Raw genomic sequence first — 19,947 nt, forward strand, 5'->3', positions numbered from 1 at the left:
CGTAAAACCTTCGTATTGGGTGCTGTCGTGGAAGGGTATAAAATAAGACAGTTTCTTGTCTTATATCAATCACATTCCTTGTCTTTCTGCAAAGTTAGCGTTTCCGAGCAGCGCAGGTAATTTGTCCCTCCTGTTAATTTATGCACCAAGGAGCTCGGTATGGACAGAAAACTAAGCCACACACAATTGCTGTCCAACTTTCACATACGGTGTTTGTTGTCACTCTGAGTGCATTTTTACTGCACGCATTGATTTCTGTTGGCTTAGTGCGACCAACCAACAGTTTATGTTCCATTGCAGAGAGATCATACTTTTTTACCTTGAAAACGACGAGAGTTTGATCTGCCTATATATAGCCAGTTGTCGAGGACGTTACTCGGTTCTATTCCCGTAAGTCATTGGAACTTCTGATAGTCTAAGAGCAACTCTAGCTTGAAATGTTTCAACTTCTTGTTGATCAAAGGTACGTGGCCGGGCGTACAGTTGTTTTATTGTGAAGCTTAACTCTGTTCATAATGGTCAAAATAATTTCCTTAGCTGATTCACGGTGCTTTTTTCCACTATTCAAGCGCTTTTATAATCGTTTTTCCCAGTGTATTGTTTTGGTGACAATAAATTTGGGCGATAATATACTTGGGTTTAAAGTAAACCTCTAGCGAAGAAGATCGGCCATGTCATTTTCAATGTAGTCATGCGTTAAGTGAATACGAAAAAACAGGATATTAGGATGAGACATTACTTTGAACAACTTACAGGGTGAAGCAGCTAAGACAGGCCACCCCAAATACATCCAGAATGAATAAATATGTCGAGGTGTGATTTTCGCCATGCTATAGCTGACAATGTGGCGAACTTTTTGACGATAGCAAGTAATTTTTATCGTTTATGGTCGCCGAATTACGACGTAGAATACATTTAATGAAACTATATACGTTTTTGTGACTTTTGAAAGGAGCTTCGAAGAAAACTACAGCGAGATGACATGTTGGAACTTGATGAAATAGTAGCAAGGTGATAGCGACCTAACCACTGCCCCTCAGTCAGGAGAAGAGGTTGCACAAACATCTGCCTTATAATACCAAATGTAAGCATACACTTAACTAGGTATGCTTCTTGTGTTTATCCATGCTCTTGAAGCCCATCAATCCATGTTCTGCTGATGTAGCAATCAAGTAACTTGCTCATAAGGCTAATGAAATATTCACAGTATGTATATATATATATAGGGAGAGCCGAAAAAGTGAATATCTTTGTGCCGAATATCGCCAAACTGTAAAGCAGAGAAGCGGTTATTTGCTGAAGAGTATCCAGCACTCATGATCTGTCTTTGCAAATATTATTAAAAAAGAGTTCTAGAAACTATAAGTGTGGAGAATAAAATACGCCAAGGAAAAAGAAGAGCACCTGATGAAAGAAATGAAGTTGACATTTTAGCAGCAGTAACACACATTGCAAATGAAACTAAGAGTCATCTCAGCCGCACGAGAAGGATCAATGAAACGAGGCTTCTACGAACACTACATTTAATCGCATTTCGTCCTCGTCACGTTTTTCTGCACCTACAACTTCGCAGTGATGACTTCCAAAATTGGTTACGTTTCTCGGAATTTTATCTACGAAAAGTGTAGACTGATGCGGCGAATCAATGCAAAACTTTGTTTAAGGAAGAAGCATTATTTGCAAATCATGGGTAAGTCAAACTACTAATCGTCAGTTGAAAATCCACGTGATTCTTGGTCTTTCAATGTTTGATACGTATTTTTCAAGACCCCGTCATTGATCCCTGTTACATTGATGGACATCTAAATAAACTCAAGTAACTCGAGTTTCTAAGATAAGCTGCTGCCGCAATTACTGGAAAACGTCTCACTGGACGTAAGGCGATCAGAGTGGTACCAACATCACGGATACCCCTCCTAATCCACATTATGTAGTGACACCTACATCTACGTCAGTACTCCGCAAGCCAGCTGACTGTGTGTGACAGAGGGTACTTCTGGTGGCACTAGCTGAACCCCTTCCCTCTTCCACTCGCTAATGGCAAGTAAGCCTCTGTATTAGCTCTAATTTCTGGAATTTTCTCAACGTGGTCATTTCGCGAGATGTATGTGGGAGGAGTCATATGTTGTCAGATTCTTCCCGGAAAGTGCTCTCTCGAAATTTCAACAGTAAATCTCTCCATGATGCACAGCACATATCTTGTAGCATCTGCCTCGGGAGTTTGTTGAGTATTTCTGTAACTCACGATCCCGTGACGAAACGCGCCGCTCTTCGTAGGATCTTCTGTATCTGCTCTATCGGTCCTACCTGGTAAGGGTCCCAGAATGATGAACAGTACTCAAGAATCTGTCGGACAGGCGCCTTGTAACCTACATCTTCCGTCGATGAGCAGCATTTTCTTGAGATTATTTCTATGAATCTCAGTCTGGGATCTGTTTTTCCTACTATTTGTTTTATGTGGTCATTTTACCTAAGATAGATCTGTTTGGTTACTCTTAGACATTTCCAGCAATTTGACATAAACAGTGTTCTTGTACAGTAGTGGATTTCTTTCCTGTGTATGCGCAATATATTACGTTTGTTTACGTTCAGGGTCAGCTGCCAGAATGTGCACCATGCATCGAGCCCCCGTAGCTCATTTTGCAAATCTATGCTGTCTTCTGGCGTTGCTGTTTACGTGTGGACAGCGGTGTAATCTACGAGTGATCATAAAGAGCTTCCGACGTTTCATACTACGTACTTTATGTCCACTGCAAACAGTAATGGTCCTATCACAGTTCCTCCGAGTGCTCCAGAAATTACCTTTACATGTGTGGATTTTGTTCCGTTAACATCGACCTGCTGAGTTATATCTCCAAGGAACTCTTGAACGAGTCGCAAATCTGGGCAGACATTCGCTGAACTCGTATTTTTTTTCACTAAACGGCGACTTGGGATTGTGTTAATGTCTTCTTGAAGTCAAGGAACATGGCATCGCCGACCACTGTGGCTGAGCGGTTCTAGGCGCTTCAGTCCGGAACCGCGCTTCTGCTACGGTCGCAGGTTCGAATTCTGCCTCGGGCATGGATGTGTGTGATGTCCTTAGGTTAGTTAGGTTTAAGTAGTTTTAAGTCTAGGGGACTGATTACCTCAGATGTTGAGTCCCACAGTGTTTAGAGCCATTTTTTAAACGTGGCTTCAACCTGAGCGCCTTTGTGTACAGCGTTAAGAATCCCACGAAGGAACAGAGCGAACTGAATTTCGCAAGCTTTCTATTTATGGAATCTATGTAGATTTTTATAGTCGAGATTTTAGTTCTCCAAAAACGTCGTAATTCTTTAGCACAAAACATGTTTCATAATTCTACAACAGACTGACGTCAACGATATAGGCCTCCGTGGTAAAATCCTTCTTGAAAACAGAAATGACCTGCGCTTTCTTCCTGTCGCTTGGTACCCTTCGTTGCTCCAGTGAACTGCGATACACTAGTGCTGGAAGGGAAGCAAATCCTTTCGCATAATCTTTGTAGAAACTTATAGGTATCTCATCTGGTCCCGATGCCTTACCACTACTAAGCGATTGTAGATGCTTTTCTATTCCGCGTTCGGTCATCTCAGAACATGCCAGATCGTCGTTCGTACGGTGACTGAAAGGAGGTACAGTGTTATCACCTAGCGTGGTGAAACAATATTAGAAGACCGAATTCAGTATTTCGTCCTTCTCCCTGTTGTCTTCCGTTTTGGTACCACTGGTCGCTGAGTGACTGGATAGACGATTTCGGACCGCGTACTGTTTTTACGCATGATCTAAACTTCTTAGTTCCTCTGTTCTTTTCCACTTCAGAATGGACAATAGCATCACTCCAGAAGTTTATCACAGGTAGAAACGAAGCTTCAAAGTTCTGCGATGAACATGGAAATAAAAGAAGCAGAACGTCTTAAACGATACACAAGGACAAATACCCGTTAAGTAAAAGTTTTTGATCGCCCTCAGTTCGTCGTTGGGTTGCTGGTAGTAGTAATATTGACATCTTCACTCCCACGTCTTTGGTAAGATACATCACTCACCCATTACTGCCAGGTGACAAAATGAAAGCTAAGCCTGTGCCTGGACTTCCCCTACAACTGGCAAACGAAAACACCAAATAAAAGAGTAGCAAAGAAGTGAAATAGTCTCTCAGAAAGCAAGAGACGGTAAATCGTGGAAGAGAAGCGCAGAATGAAGCGTGCCGACGCATTCGTTTCACAAGCGCCGCTATGCGATTATGAAAATGGCGCTAAGGCTTTTAGGTTTCAGGGCCGCCTGCTTGACGCAACTGACGAGAGCCGTCATTTAGCGGGCGCCCAGCACTCGTCGGCTACTCTCTCAGCACGCCGTTTCTCAAGAGCCGGCAGCAGCCCGCTCGTACGCTAAGAGACGCGAGTGTGTAACGCAGAGAGGAAAGTGTATCATTAGTCACTGCCAGTGTTGATGGTACATCACCAAGGAGAAAGCTCCTCTGCCGTTTCTACCGTTTGGCTAGTCAGCAGTCTCGTATGCCATCACCTACATCAAGTTCCCCAATCCCCACGATATACAAACTTTTCCGAACATTTATTGTCAAAATTAAACTAGCAGAAAAAAATCCACGAAAGAGTGTGTTGAGTGGAACCTGGGTATAATAGACGGTACAGTCACATTAACGTGACCGCCGCCTATGTTCGACGTCATCGTACAATAACGGCCCACAGATGGCACGTGGAAATACTAGCAATGGAGGGGAAATAAAGAGTGTCGGGGGGATGTGGAACGGGACGACTTATCTCACCTCCAAATGGAAATGATCATTGGAAAAGGCTAAGTCTGTATACTGTTCGTGTGCCACCTGCGCATGGAAAAATGGCTCTATCCAAAACCGGTGCCGAGGAATTGCGGTGCGTCACGGGCCATAGATAGCAGGAATGAATGATGGCTGCGAGACGTGTAAAGGCGTATGGACGTGGAACTGTTGGACAGCTGACCGCGCTGATGAACCAAGGGGCTATCAACAGTGTCTTTTCACCGACCATTCACTGAACCTACAAGCGTACAAACGTACCGTCATTTGACCATCGTACATGGGTCCCGTATGGATGACATAATAATAAGCGTCCCTAGCGAGAAAAAAAAGAAAAAAAAACCTGAAAGAGCTGAAAACAAATAAGTCGCCAGATCCGGATGGATCCCAGTTAGATTTTACAAAGAGTACTCCACGTCATTCGCCCCTTACTTAGTTTGCATTTATCGCGAATTTTTCATGCAGCGAAAAGTTCCAAGGAACTGCAAAAAAAAAAAAAAAAAAAAAGCGCAGGTGATTCCTGTATATAAGAAGGGTAAAAGTATGAACCTCCAGAATTACAGACCAATATCCTTAACACAGAATTGACGATATTTTCTGAATAGTAAATTTTGACTAGGAGCGATGCGTATGCCTATGATCTTTTAATGTTGTCCACCTGATGATGCGGCTTAAAGCCGCGAAACAGGTCGTGTTTTAATAAACAACAAATTGTTCAAATGGCTCTGAGCACCATGGGACTGAACATCTAAGGTCATCAGTCCCCTAGAACTTAGAACTACTTAAACCTAACTAACCTAAGAACATCACAAAAAACCATGCCCGAGGCAGGATTGGAACCTGCGACCATAGCGGTCGCGCGGTTCCGGACTGAAGAGCCTAGAACCGCTCGGCAACACAGGCCGGCAATAAACAACAATTTTACCTGCTGTAAGCGTTGTTGCTAACATCATGCCTTAATATCAGTTTGCTGCAGAATTCTACAGTATATTCTGAGTTCGAATGTAATACATTTTCTAGAGACCGAAAAACTCACGTCCACGGATCAGCACTGCTTTAGAAAGCATCACTCGTGCGATACCCAACTTACTCTTTTCCAACTTACTCTTTTCTCACGTGATATACCGCGAATTATGGATGAACAGCAACAGGCTGAGTCCATATTTCTAGCTTTCCGAAAAGTATTCGACATGGTACCCCCCTGCAGACTGTTAACGAAGGTACGTGCATACGGACTAGGCTATACATGACTGGTTCGAAGACTTCTTAAGTAATAGAGTCCAGTATGTCGTTCTCAACAAAGAGAGTTGATAAGAGACAGGGATAACATCAGGCTTGCTCCAGGGAAGTGTGATGGGACCGTTGCTATTTTCTGTACAGTGTGATCCATTGATAGTGACTGGGCCAAATATCTCACGAAATAAGCATCAAACGAAAAAACTACAAAGAACGAAACTCGTCTAGCTTGAAGGAGGAAACCAGATGGCGCTATGGTTGGCCCGCTAGATGGAGCGGCCATAGGTCAAACGGATGTCAACTGCGTTTTTTTAAATAGGAACCCTCATTTTTATGATATATGCGTGTAGTACGTAAAAAAAATATGATTGTTTTAGTTGGACCACTTTTTTCGCTTTGTGATAGATGGCGCTGTAATAAACACAAACATATGTACGTGGTATCACGTAACAATCCATCAGTGCGGACAGTATTTGCTTCGTGATACCCGTGTTAAAATGGACCGCTTACCGATTGCGGAAAAGGCCGATATCGTGTTGATGTATGGCTATTGTGATCAAAATGCCCAACGGGCGTGTGCTGTGTATGCTGCTCGGTATCCTGGACAACATCATCCAAGTGTCCGGATCGTTCGCCTGATAGTTACGTTATTTAAGGAAACAGGAAGTGTTCAGCCACACGTGAAACGTCAACCACGATCTGCAACAAATCATGATGCCCAAGTAGGTGTTTTAGAAGTTGTCGCGGTTAATCCGTACATCAGTAACAGACAAATTGCACGAGAATCGGGAATCTCAAAAACGTCGGTGTTGAGAATGCTTCACCAACATCGATTGAACCTGTACCATATTTCGATGCACCAGGCATTGCATGGCGACGACTTTGAACGTCGTGTACAGATCTGCCACTGGGCACAAGAGAAATTACGGGACGATGACAGATTTTTTGCTCGCGTTCTACACTCCTGGAAATGGAAAAAAGAACACATTGACACCGGTGTGTCAGACCCACCATACTTGCTCCGGACACTGCGAGAGGGCTGTACAAGCAATGATCACACGCACGGCACAGCGGACACACCAGGAACCGCGGTGTTGGCCGTCGAATGGCGCTAGCTGCGCAGCATTTGTGCACCGCCGCCGTCAGTGTCAGCCAGTTTGCCGTGGCATACGGAGCTCCATCGCAGTCTTTAACACTGGTAGCATGCCGCGACAGCGTGGACGTGAACCGTATGTGCAGTTGACGGACTTTGAGCGAGGGCGTATAGTGGGCATGCGGGAGGCCGGGTGGACGTACCGCCGAATTGCTCAACACGTGGGGCGTGAGGTCTCCACAGTACATCGATGTTGTCGCCAGTGGTCGGCGGAAGGTGCACGTGCCCGTCGACCTGGGACCGGACCGCAGCGACGCACGGATGCACGCCAAGACCGTAGGATCCTACGCAGTGCCGTAGTGGACCGCACCGCCACTTCCCAGCAAATTAGGGACACTGTTGCTCCTGGGGTATCGGCGAGGACCATTCGCAACCGTCTCCATGAAGCTGGGCTACGGTCCCGTACACCGTTAGGCCGTCTTCCGCTCACGCCCCAACATCGTGCAGCCCGCCTCCAGTGGTGTCGCGACAGGCGTGAATGGAGGGACGAATGGAGACGTGTCGTCTTCAGCGATGAGAGTCGCTTCTGCCTTGGTGCCAATGATGGTCGTATGCGTGTTTGGCGCCGTGCAGGTGAGCGCCACAATCAGGACTGCATACGACCGAGGCACACAGGGCCAACACCCGGCATCATGGTGTGGGGAGCGATCTCCTACACTGGCCGTACACCACTGGTGATCGTCGAGGGGACACTGAATAGTGCACGGTACATCCAAACCGTCATCGAACCCATCGTTCTACCATTCCTAGACCGGCAAGGGAACTTGCTGTTCCAACAGGACAATGCACGTCCGCATGTATCCCGTGCCACCCAACGTGCTCTCGAAGGTGTGAGTCAACCACCCTGGCCAGCAAGATCTCCGGATCTGTCCCCCATTGAGCATGTTTGGGACTGGATGAAGCGTCGTCTCACGCGGTCTGCACGTCCAGCACGAACGCTGGTCCGTCTGAGGCGCCAGGTGGAAATGGCATGGCAAGCCGTTCCACAGGACTACATCCAGAATCTCTACGATCGTCTCCATGGGAGAATAGCAGTCTGCATTGCTGCGAAAGGTGGATATACACTGTACTCGTGCCGGCATTGTGCATGCTCTGTTGCCTGTGTCTATGTGCCTGTGGTTCTGTCAGTGTGATCATGTGATGTATCTGACCCCAGGAATGTGTCAATAAAGTTTCCCCTTCCTGGGACAATGAATTCACGGTGTTCTTATTTCAATTTCCAGGAGTGTATTTAGTGACAAGCGTCATTCACCAACAGCGATAACGTAGACCGGCATAATACGCACTATTGGGCAACGGACAATCCACGATGGCTGCGACAAGTGGAACATCAGCGACCTTGGCGGGTTAATGTATGATGCGGCATTATGGGAGAAAGGATAATTGGCCCCCATTTTATCGATGGCAATCTAAATGGTGCAGTGTATGCTGATTTCTTACGTAATGTTCTACCGATGTACTTCCAAAATGATGGATGTCCTGCACATAGCTTGCGTGCTTTTGAAGCGATATTGAATAGCATATTTCATGACAGGTGGATTGGTCGTCGAAGCACCATACCATGGCCCGCACGTTCACCGGATCTGACGTCCCCGGATTTCTTTCTGTGGGGAAAGTTGAAGGATATTTGCTATCGTGATCTAACGACAACGCCTAACAACATGCGTCAGCGCATTGTCAATGCATGTGCGAACATTAAGGAAGGCGAACTACTCGTTGTTGAGAGGAATGTCGTTACACGTATTTACAAATGCATTGAGGCTGACAGACATCGTTTTGAGCATTTATTGCATTAATGTGGTATTTACAGGTAATCACGATGTAACAGCATGCGTTGTCAGAAATGATAAGTTCACTAAGGTACAAGTATCACATTGGAACATCCGAAATGAAATGTTCTACGTTCTGTATTTTAATTTTAAAAACCCACCTGTTACCAACTGTTCGTCTAAAACTGTGAGACATATGTCTGTGACTATTACAGCGCCATCTATCAGAAAGCGAAAAAAGTGGTCCAATTAAAACATTCATATTTCTTTACGTACTACACGAATATCTAATAAAAATTGGGGTTCCTATTTTAAAGAAAACGCAGTTGATATCCGTTTGACCTATGGCAGCGTCATCTGGTTTCCCCCTTCAAGCTAGTCGAGTTTCGTTCTTTGTGGTTTTTTCGTTTGACGCTTATTTCGTGAGATATTTGGCCCGGTCACGATCAATGGACCACGCTGTATAGATAAATGATCTGGCAGACAGTGTGGGCAGTAATCTGCTGTTGTTTATTGGTTATACTGTGATGTACAGGGAGGTGTCGAAGATAAGTGGCTGCAGATTGATAGAAGATGACCTAGAAAAAATTTTTAGTTGGTTTTTTGACTGGTAACTGGCTTTTAATGTAGAAAAATGTAAAGTAATACGGATGAGTAAGAAAACCAACTGTTGGGATACAACATTATTAGTGATCTGCTTGACACAGTCCCGTCGTTTAAATATCTCGACGTAACGTTGCGAAGCGATATGAAACGGAACGAGCTTGTGAGGATTGTGGTAGGAAAGGCGAATGGTCGACTTCGGTTGGGAGAATTTTAGGAAAGTGTGGTGCGTGTGTAAAGGGGACCTGTTCTTGAGTACTGCTCAGGTGTTTGGGATCTGCACCAGGTGCGTGTGTAAAGGGGACCTGTTCTTGAGTACTGCTCGGGTGTTTGGGATCTGCACCAGGCGCGTGTGTAAAGGGGACCTGTTCTTGAGTACTGCTCGGATGTTTGGGATCTGCACGAGGTGCGTGTGTAAAGGGGACCTGTTCTTGAGTACTGCTCGGGTGTTTGGGATCTGCACCAGGTGCGGGTGTAAAGGGGACCTGTTCTTGAGTACTGTTCGGGTGTTTGGGATCCGCACCATGTCGGATTGAAAGAAGACATCGAAACAATTCAGAGGTGGGCTGCCAGATTTATTAGAGTGCAAGTGCTATGGATATGCTTCGGGAGTTCAAGTGCGAATCCCTGGTGAGAAGAAACATTCATTTCGAAGAACAGTGCTGAGAAAGTTTAGAGAACCGGCATTTGAAGAACGATCCTACTGCCGCTGACATACTTTTCGCGTAAGGACCACGAGGATTAAATACGTGAAATTAGGGCTCCTAGGGAGCCATACAGACAGTCCTTTTTTCCCTCGCTGTGTCTGCTATTGGAACAGGAAAGGAAACGACAAGTTGTGGTACAGGGTACCCTCCTCAACGCACCGTATGGTGGCTTGCGGAGTACGTATATAGATCGTCTCCCCAGCAGGCGCCTGGTTCATACACCCATTCTGACTGCTGTTCATCGATGACGAAGGCTGGAGTTCGCACGCCAGTACCGCAATTGGAAGTCCACTGATTGGAGACAGGTGTCCATTTCAGATGAGTCACGTTTTATGCAGTAACAGCTTGAAACGTCTGGAAGCGAACAGCCTGCAACTGTCGTTGGAGGGTTACTGGCTGGAGGAGGAGTGTTATGATCTGTGAAATTGGCATTTCCCGTATGGTCTCGGTCTTCTGGAAGGTACAATCGATCAACACATGTATGCATCTATACTTGGAAGCGATGTCCAACGCCACTAGCAATTTGTTCTTCTTCGGCTGGTGGCATTCATCAGCAGGACACTGGAATGTGTCACGCAGCTTACAGTAGCACCTACATCAGTTTACCGTACTTCCTTGGTCAGCAAACACCCCGGATTTAAACTCAATAGAGAACTGTGTTACGCTACGGTCGCAGATTCGAATCCTGCCTCGGGCATGGATGTGTGTGATGTCCTTAGGTTAGTTAGGTTTAAGTAGTTCTAAGTTCTAGGGGACTGATGACCTCAGAAGTTAATTCCCATAGTGCTCAGAGCCATTTGAACCAGAACTGTGGGACCACATCGGTGGGACTGTTCGAGCCATGGATCCTCAAGCCAGAAACCTAGTGCAGCTGGGCACAGCACTGGAGTCGACATGCTCCACATGCCATTCGATACCTTCCGATTATCAGTGATTCTCTACCTGCACATCCGCGCTGCAAATGGCGGTTATTCAGGCTTTTGACAAGTGGTCAAAAAGATGGCTCTGAGCACTATGGGACTTAACTGCTGAGGTCATCAGTCCCCTAGAACTTAGAACTACTTAAACCTAACTAACCTAAGGACATCACACACATCCATGCCCGTGGCAGGATTCGAAGCTGCGACCGTAGCGGTCGCGCAGTTCCAGACTGTAGCGCCTAGAACTGCTCGTCCACCCTGGCCGGCTTGACAAGTGGTCACATTAACGTGACAGGACGGTTTATGCGCATATTGAAGGATGTATTATGAGTTATTCGTTTGTCACTGTCTTCGGTCCACAGATGGCATTTAAGAGGCCTGCCTGTGCGCCCTCTGTTTTGACTCTGCAAGCAGTAACTATGCTGAGTTTACACGTGATACAATCATGCTCCACTGACGAGTACGTACTCCTGTTTAACAACTTCAGCAATTTGAACAGGGTCGCATTGTGTGCCTGCTGGGAGCCGGATGGACGTATCGGCCGATTGCTGCATATTCTGAGCACTGTTTATCGGTGGTGTGTCACTACTTTCAGCAGTGGTCTGTGGACCATCCCGCACATCTGGTTCTGAACGTATGAATAGTACGGACGCACTTTACGATCGACGCGTTGTGCAATCACCAGTGGACATCCGAATGTCATCCAGGGAAAAAATATCGGGCACGTATTGCACCTGCTGAGGCACCAATGAGCAGTGGAAACCGTTTGCTTGCAGCAGGAATAAGAACACTTCTGGATCTAGCCAGGCTATTACTGACACCACGACACCAACAATCATGGTTATTCTAGTGTGGGCCATCACGTACGCAAGACTAGGTTCTGAACGTCCGTGTAGTACAGACGTACATCTAGATTGACGCATTGTGTTGACTTCAGTGATCAGAGTAGGCTCAGACTACAAGCGAGTGATGGACGTACACGTATACAGAGTAGATTTGGTGAGTGGACTTTCCTACAGTGCATTCGTCCACGACACAAAATCCCAGGTCCAGGCTTCATGGTGAGAGGGACCATCAGTTCCAGCTCTCAGCCACATTTGGTGTTTCTGCATGGTAAATTGACCATTCGATGCTACCGCCTGGGCGGGTCTATATCGACAGTAGGTCGGTGATCACAATGTTCCGGCTGATCAGTGTTTACTGGTTCATATGGAGTATAAACCTGTACCCTCATCTTATGTGAGGGGAAACTGAAACTAATGGACTTGCATGCAAAATGCGCGTCATTACTAGTCAACAGAATTAGGCGTGTAATAGAAAAGAGACCACACTCACCAACTTCTCTAACTTCTCTACTGTTTCCTAAATATTGCACGACATCACATCTAAAGCCGGTAAATAATGAGAATACACTACGATCATTAAATTTCATCCGAAAGTATTATCTCTCTATAGGGTACATACCAATGGACGTCCTAAAAGAAGGAAAAGTTCCTAAAATGTGCACAGCTCTCAAAGGAATCCCAGTTTCTCATAAATGGGAACTAAGATTACCTCAGCACAACTGGAAAATCGTCTGGAAAATTTGGCGATTAAAACAATACCAGAAAGCGAGGACTGATTTGGTACAAAGTGGTAAACCGGACAATAGTGCCCAACTCCAAACTTTATGTGGTGTCAACGTTAGACACCACGCTAGAGGCTGCGATAATCGATAGCGGTCCAGCACTTGTAACCTCTCTGGACTCGCTGGCGCTTGTTGTAGCGGAGTGAGAAATTGTTGTTGTATCAAGGACCCCAGTGCCTGCAGTAAGGAATTTGTCTGCTGCGTCTGTACACGAACAAAATCTGCTAGCGTAGTCTGCTCGTCGTTTGGCGAAGCCATTTTCACAATAAATGAGGAAGCAAAGGAAAATGTACATGCAGTAAGTCATTCACACCAGGCAAGGGAAAGGAGGCGCTGCGATGGGGGAACATACACGAACCTTGAAATACACTGCAGCCCCCAAAAAGACAAAATTCATGTAAATCACAAAGAATGTTCCACTGTTTCTGTAACAGTTCCCACTGAACTGAAGCGTTTTCTCAATCCCATCCCCGTCACCAATGATGTGAAGGTCGATGTCAGCATGTCATGACCTCACACAAATGCGGGATACTTTTCGATCGGTACCCCTGAGATTTGCAGTGAGATGATAGAGGCTAGCACGAGTGGAGCGGTTGTAGGAATCTGGAACATTCTATAATAATTGGTACTGAAATACTTTAGTAAATAACTTTTACTTAACTTTGTCTGCTACTGCACTCCAGGAACGTAACTAATAACAACTATCTTTATTGAATACAAATGACTGACTGGATTATACAACAAGCAAGATAACACAATTCTGGTATTACGTGCGTAATACATGCGCGAAGTAGAGGCTGCGAACCTAGCGAGCTGAAGGCTATTCTAATCTGACTTCGTTCAAGACCTGTAGCCGCCTCGGCCGGTGCGATCTGCCAGTCTCTGTCCGTGCCATACGGCGGCGCTGCAAGCGCCAGCTGGTCCAGGGAGGTTGCAAGTGCTGGACCGCTATCGATTATCGCAACCTCTAGCGTGATGTCTAACGTTGACACCACACTTTACTCCATCCAATTAAAACCGTCGGTCGAAATTATAATTTGGATGACATAGCTGAACATAGATTTGCGTGCCCAATATTTGTGGCGATATGGGACACAGCAAGGGACATGATTCGACTCATCAATAGAATGGATATACGCAATATGCAGGCCCCTAGCGACATGGTATCCGAATGGAAACAGTTTCCCAAAGGAAAGCGACACGCAACAACATGGATCATGGACTTAAATTAACGAACAACCTACAGGCTTATTTGTGGGATGAACACGTGAAGGTAACTCGTCATCCAGAATATTATATACCAGAATTTTTTCAAGATTCCGATAAGTAAAGCTTATGATAATATTTTGATACAAAACCCTGCGTTAAATATCCTGTGATGTGGATTCAATTGAAGTGTCGCCTAACAATTTACTCAATGGACAATTTCTTACAGATTTCCATATTGAAGACTGAAATGTGAATGTGTTGTAGAGTATATAGTTATTAATAAAATAAGTATATTTCTGTGATTCTCTGTTATGTGATGTTGTTATGTGAAAATGTTAAATGCTAAAGAAATATTTAAAAAAAAGAAAAAAAGCATTTCTGCTGTTTCTGATGAATTTCGTGTTGTTGATGGCGATCTTCTACCTAACTTTACCTCCTAATTTGTTGAGGGGCGTAGAACTGATACAGTATGTAGCTTCTCCGACATTGCTAAAACTGTACGAGTTTATATTTATCTGCTACAGTTTAAAGATAGAAAAACTGTTCCAACAGTCAGTGTTAGTAGCAATTTGAGTAATTATTTTACTGTTATCAGTGTTAACTTTGCTGCTCATAGTTTTCCTATGAGCATACATAAACTGGTGTTCACATTGAAGCTATATGATTCATTGCGTTCTCCCAACATTCCACAAGTGGTGAAACTGGGAAGGAGGATAATCTGAAAGTGAGAATTTCGATCGAAAAGTGAAAGGAATGGCCTGATACGCAGATGTAATTGATAACAAAGGAAATTTTATTTTTATTGTGTTGGTACATGTTGCAAAATATCGTATATCAACTGTCAACTTGATCGATGACATAGTTTAGTTGATGAAGACCTTTCATTCAAATAGGTGGATGTGTATCACTAACGAAAATATGCTCAAAATACGTGAAACTTCATAAAGCGTCTTCCCCTCACTTTCAATAGTTAAGAAATGTGTGGCTGGCCTCGAACGTGTAGCACTTCTCTTCAAGACGATGCGTGTCAGGGACGCCCCAAAACTATAAATGCACACTCATAGAAAATAATAACAGTGTGGTATTGGATGATTAAAGTTGTTTGTAGCAGCCGACGTCATAGACATGTGAGAAGGAACGGCCGAACATTATTTCTTGAACAACAATGAAGTCACCTGTTTCCTATAGTCTTGGATATGTACTGTTTTCAGACATAACTGAACTTGGAATACGAGACGTGGAATCTCAAAAACGATCAAGAAAACTGCGAAATGACTGGGTGTTGTGTGATGTCCTTAGGTTAGTTAGGTTTAAGTAGTTCTAAGTTCTAGGGGACTGGTGACCATAGATGTTAAGTCCCATCGTGCTCAGAGCCATTTGAACCAAAACTGCGAAAATCGAACTTACTTTCATATACAACAAAAATTGGTTCATATGAAATTGTAATTTAGTCCGGAAAAAGCAGTAAAATATCAGGGAAATCTTTTGGTGACACAAAGTTTTCATCCCTATACCAACTTTAACTTTATGTCTAACTGATTCCGTGCTCGTTTGTTTCTATCTGTAATCTTAGTGATCCTGCTCACACGCACTCTTTAGCGCCAGTACCCTATCCCTGTGTGGAGGGCTGGCATACAGTGCGATAAAAGCAATTCGCAGCTGTAAAGTACTTTCGCTAGTGCGTCCGCTACTTTCCCCAGAGGAACGCGTGTGCCGACCTCGCTACGAGGGCGAAAGCGCGCGATTCCGGCAGCACGCACCACGTCTCAGAGATAAGAATTTGCATTCCGCCTCTCCACGCAAATACTGCTGAGCGAATTGTTTAAATGTCGCAAGATTTCGAAACCTAGACTTCCTTCCACTTCGAATCTCACCGAAACTCTACAGCCCGCTAAAAAAAAGGAAGCATCCAGAAGGGGAATAGGAAACGGAATGAAACTTCACGTGCTGATGTTATTTCAGTGATTACAAACTCGAGTAAAATTAACAAACAACTTGGCAGTATGAGACAGTTTAGCACCATAACGCTGCATCTCCTCTAGCCAGGATGGATGCAATGATTGGATTGGAAAGCAGACCATAAACCCTCTGTACTTTCTCCCCAGGCAATGTAGTCCAAAACTGCTGAATGTGATCCTTGATATCCTTGGCACTGGGACGGAGTTGATGTCCAATCTGGTCAGACGCATGTTCTATCGAGAACAGACAGGGAAATCTTGTTGGTCAAAGGAGTCCTCAACATCACGCTGAGAGTTCATAGATACACAGGTCATGTGTAAATAAGCATTTCTGTTGCTAAATGGCACCACGATACTATCGAGCTAATCATAAGGACGCAGGATGTCCGTGACGTACAGTTTTGCCGTCAACCGTTTCCTCAATCACTATCAGCCGTAATCCTAAGTCATACTCGATGGCTTCCCACACCTCGAAGCCAGGGGTAACACCGCTGTGGCTCTCCAAAACTTTGGAGGAATAGGAACTGTTCCGAAGACAACACGCCGAAAGAGATCATTCGGAATATTGCAGAATCATGATTCATCGCTGAACACAATGCGACTCATGCATCAGCAATCCATACTTGCTAGTCGCGGCACTTCTCCGAACGCAACCATTTGTTTTTTGGTGTTTTAGCGCAGATGTGAAGAGGGATTACGATGTGCTTGGTGTACAGTACGGTGATCCTTCCTTGTGGTGGTCAGATGTGGACCAGCCGGAAGCTTGATGACGAATATGGCTGCCCTCACATTGCGATGCAGTCCAACACTGGGCCACTGTCACAGCCAAATGCCCGTAAATCTGGACACCGTACAATTCGACGAGCCGACCGAATGGAGACCGACAGTGAGGCCCCTTTAAAACTCTGGCAGTTTCTGATAACGCTGTCTCACACGTGTACATGCGCGTCTCCGTGTCCTTGACAGTGATCACTCAGCTCTTCATTCCCCTTTTATACCTCACCAGTACTGGTAACAAACTAAGAACACTAATGTACTCTAATGACCGTTCTACTTGTCACAGAACGTTGCAGCTCTAATCATTAACATACCTGCCAATAGTGTGGATGAGGTGAAGATAAGTGTTTAACGTCCCGTCGACAAAGAAGTCATTAGAGACGGAGCACAAGCTCGGATTAGCTCAGGATGGGGAAGGAAATCGGCCATGCCCTTACAAAGGAACTGTCCCAGCATTTGCCTGAAGCGATTTGGGAAATCACGAGAAACCTAAATCAGGATGACTGGACGCGGGTTTCAACCGTCGTCATCCAGAATACGAGTCCAGTGTGCTAATCACAGCGCACCTCGCTCAGTGTGCGCATAGTTTCATTTACATCTTACCATGCTTTCCTAGTGTTTTACTTTTTTGTAATGGAGAGTACATATTTCCTCTCATTGCTGTCTCTTAAGTAGATTGTACGAGGGTGAGCTAGAAAGTAATACCTCCGAATTTTCAATATGAAAACCCTGGAAGCTGTTCCTAAAATAATATAAATTTCATTAACTTTCTGAGTCTTCATGTCTGCCTGTTTATTTCTCAACATAGCCGCCGTGGCAAAGAACAAATTTCTCCCATCCAGGGATCAATTTGTTGATAACGTCACTCTAGAATATTGGACTTCGTAGACGGAACCATAACCTCCTGCTTGCAACTCTTGCCACTATTCAAATGGACTGCTCAAAGGTTTTCTTCGAGATCTGGAAACATATGGAAATCGGATGAGGCCGTGGCGGGACTACACTATGTGATCAAAAGTATCCGGACACCCCCAAAAACATACGTTTTTCATATTAGGTGTATTGTGCTGCCACCCAGGTACTCCATATCAGCGACCTCAGTAGTAATCGTAAGGGAGCAGAATGGGTCGCTCCGCGAAACTCACGGGCTTCGAACGTGGTCAGGTGATTGGGTGTCACTTATGGCATACGTCTGTACGCGAGATGTCCGCACTCCTAAACATCCATAGGTCTACTGTTTCCGATGTGATAGTGAAGTGCAAACGTGAAGGGACACGTACAGCACAAAAGCGCACAGGCCGACCTCGCCTGTCGACTGACAGAGACCGCCGACAGTTGAAGAGGGTCTAATCTGTAATAGACAGACATCTATCCAGACTATCACACAGGAATTCCAAACTGCATCAGGATCCACTGCAAGTACTATGACAATTACGTGGGAGGTGAGAAAACTTGGATTTCATGGTCGAGGGGCTGCTCATAAGCCAGACATGACGCCTGTAAATGCCAAACGACGCCTCGCTTGGTGTAAGGTGCGTAAACGTTGGACGATTGAACAGTGGAAAAACGTTTGTGGAGTGACGAATCACGATACACAATGTGGCGATCCGATGGCAGGGTGTGGCTATGGCGAATGCACGGTGAACGTCATCTGCGAGTGTGTGTAGTGCCAACAGTAAAATTTCGAGGTGGTGGTGTTATGGTGTGGTCGTGTTTTTTATGGAAGGGGCTTGCACCCCTTGTTGTTTTGCTTGGATCTATCACAGCACAGGCCTACATTGATGTTTTAAGTACCTTCTTGTTTCCTTCTGTTGAAGAGCGATTCGGGGATGGTTTTTGCATCTTTCAACACGATCGAGCACCTGTTCATAATGCACGGCCTGTGGGGGAGTGGTTGCACGACAATAACATCCCTGTAATGGATTGGCCGGCACTGTATCCTGACCTGAATCCTATAGAATACCTTTGGGGTGTTTTGGAGCGCCAACTTCGTGTCAGGCCTCACCGACCGACATCGATACCTCTCCTCAGTGGAGCATTCCGTGAAGAATGGGCTGCCATGCCCAAAGAAACCTTCCAGCACCTGAATGAACGTATGCTTGCGGGAATGGAAGCTATCATCAAGGCTAAGGGTAGGGCAACACCATATTGAATTCCAGCGTTACCGATGGAGGGCGCCACGAAATTCTAAGTCATTTTCAGTCAGATGTCCGGATGCTTTTGATCACATTGTGTATGTGGAAGATGATCGATGACAGTGAACCCAAGGCGAGGTATTGGTACAGATGTCGCAGTACTCGTGTGTGGTCCGGCATACTCATGCTTAAGATGAGACGGCTCCACTTGTGGATGAACTAATTCGTGCTTTCCGTTTATTGAGGGCCTCTCATATACCGACGTAGTTAAGTTACACATCACCACGTTACATGCTACAATTTGAAAGCCCTCTAGCGGCGGAGGAGATCAGGAGATCCAGTACACTATTTCTAGCTTCATATATACGTGACTGCACTGGTATTCTTAAAAAAAACCGTACTTACTTACATCCTTGAATCCTATTAATAAGAACTTAATATGCGGTATAGTTATATTAATGTGACCACCGCCTATGTTCTACGTCAGCCTGCAGCGATGACTCATAGACAATAGGTGGCAGCACTAGCAGTGGAGGATATATGAAGCGTGTAGGGGAGACGCGGCTAGCGGTGCAGTCGTTGTCGTTATGCGGAAATGGAGCGATTTACCTGACGTCATAAAGGACATGAGCGTTCGCTCTCGGGCCAAGGGTGGAAGTACACTCCTGAAAATTGAAATAAGAACACCGTGAATTCATTGTCCCAGGAAGGGGAAACTTTATTGACACATTCCTGGGGTCAGATACATCACATGATCACACTGACAGAACCACAGGCACATAGACACAGGCAACAGAGCATGCACAATGTCGGCACTAGTACAGTGTATATCCACCTTTCGCAGCAATGCAGGCTGCTATTCTCCCATGGAGACGATCGTAGAGATGCTGGATGTAGTCCTGTGGAACGGCTTGCCATGCCATTTCCACCTGGCGCCTCAGTTGGACCAGCGTTCGTGCTGGACGTGCAGACCGCGTGAGACGACGCTTCATCCAGTCCCAAACACGCTCAATGGGGGACAGATCCGGAGATCATGCTGGCCAGGGTAGTTGACTTAC

General features: G+C 45.4%; 1 protein-coding gene across 2 annotated transcripts in view; it reads left to right on the forward strand.

The window, feature by feature from the left end:
* Positions 1 to 19,947, forward strand: part of LOC126418840 (fatty acyl-CoA reductase 1-like) — a 266,538-nt gene that overhangs the window by 78,374 nt on the left and 168,217 nt on the right. The gene's annotated exons all lie outside the window — the stretch shown is intronic.

The sequence above is a fragment of the Schistocerca serialis genome, chromosome 9 (genome assembly GCF_023864345.2).
Source record: "Schistocerca serialis cubense isolate TAMUIC-IGC-003099 chromosome 9, iqSchSeri2.2, whole genome shotgun sequence".
Classification (NCBI taxonomy): domain Eukaryota; kingdom Metazoa; phylum Arthropoda; class Insecta; order Orthoptera; family Acrididae; genus Schistocerca; species Schistocerca serialis.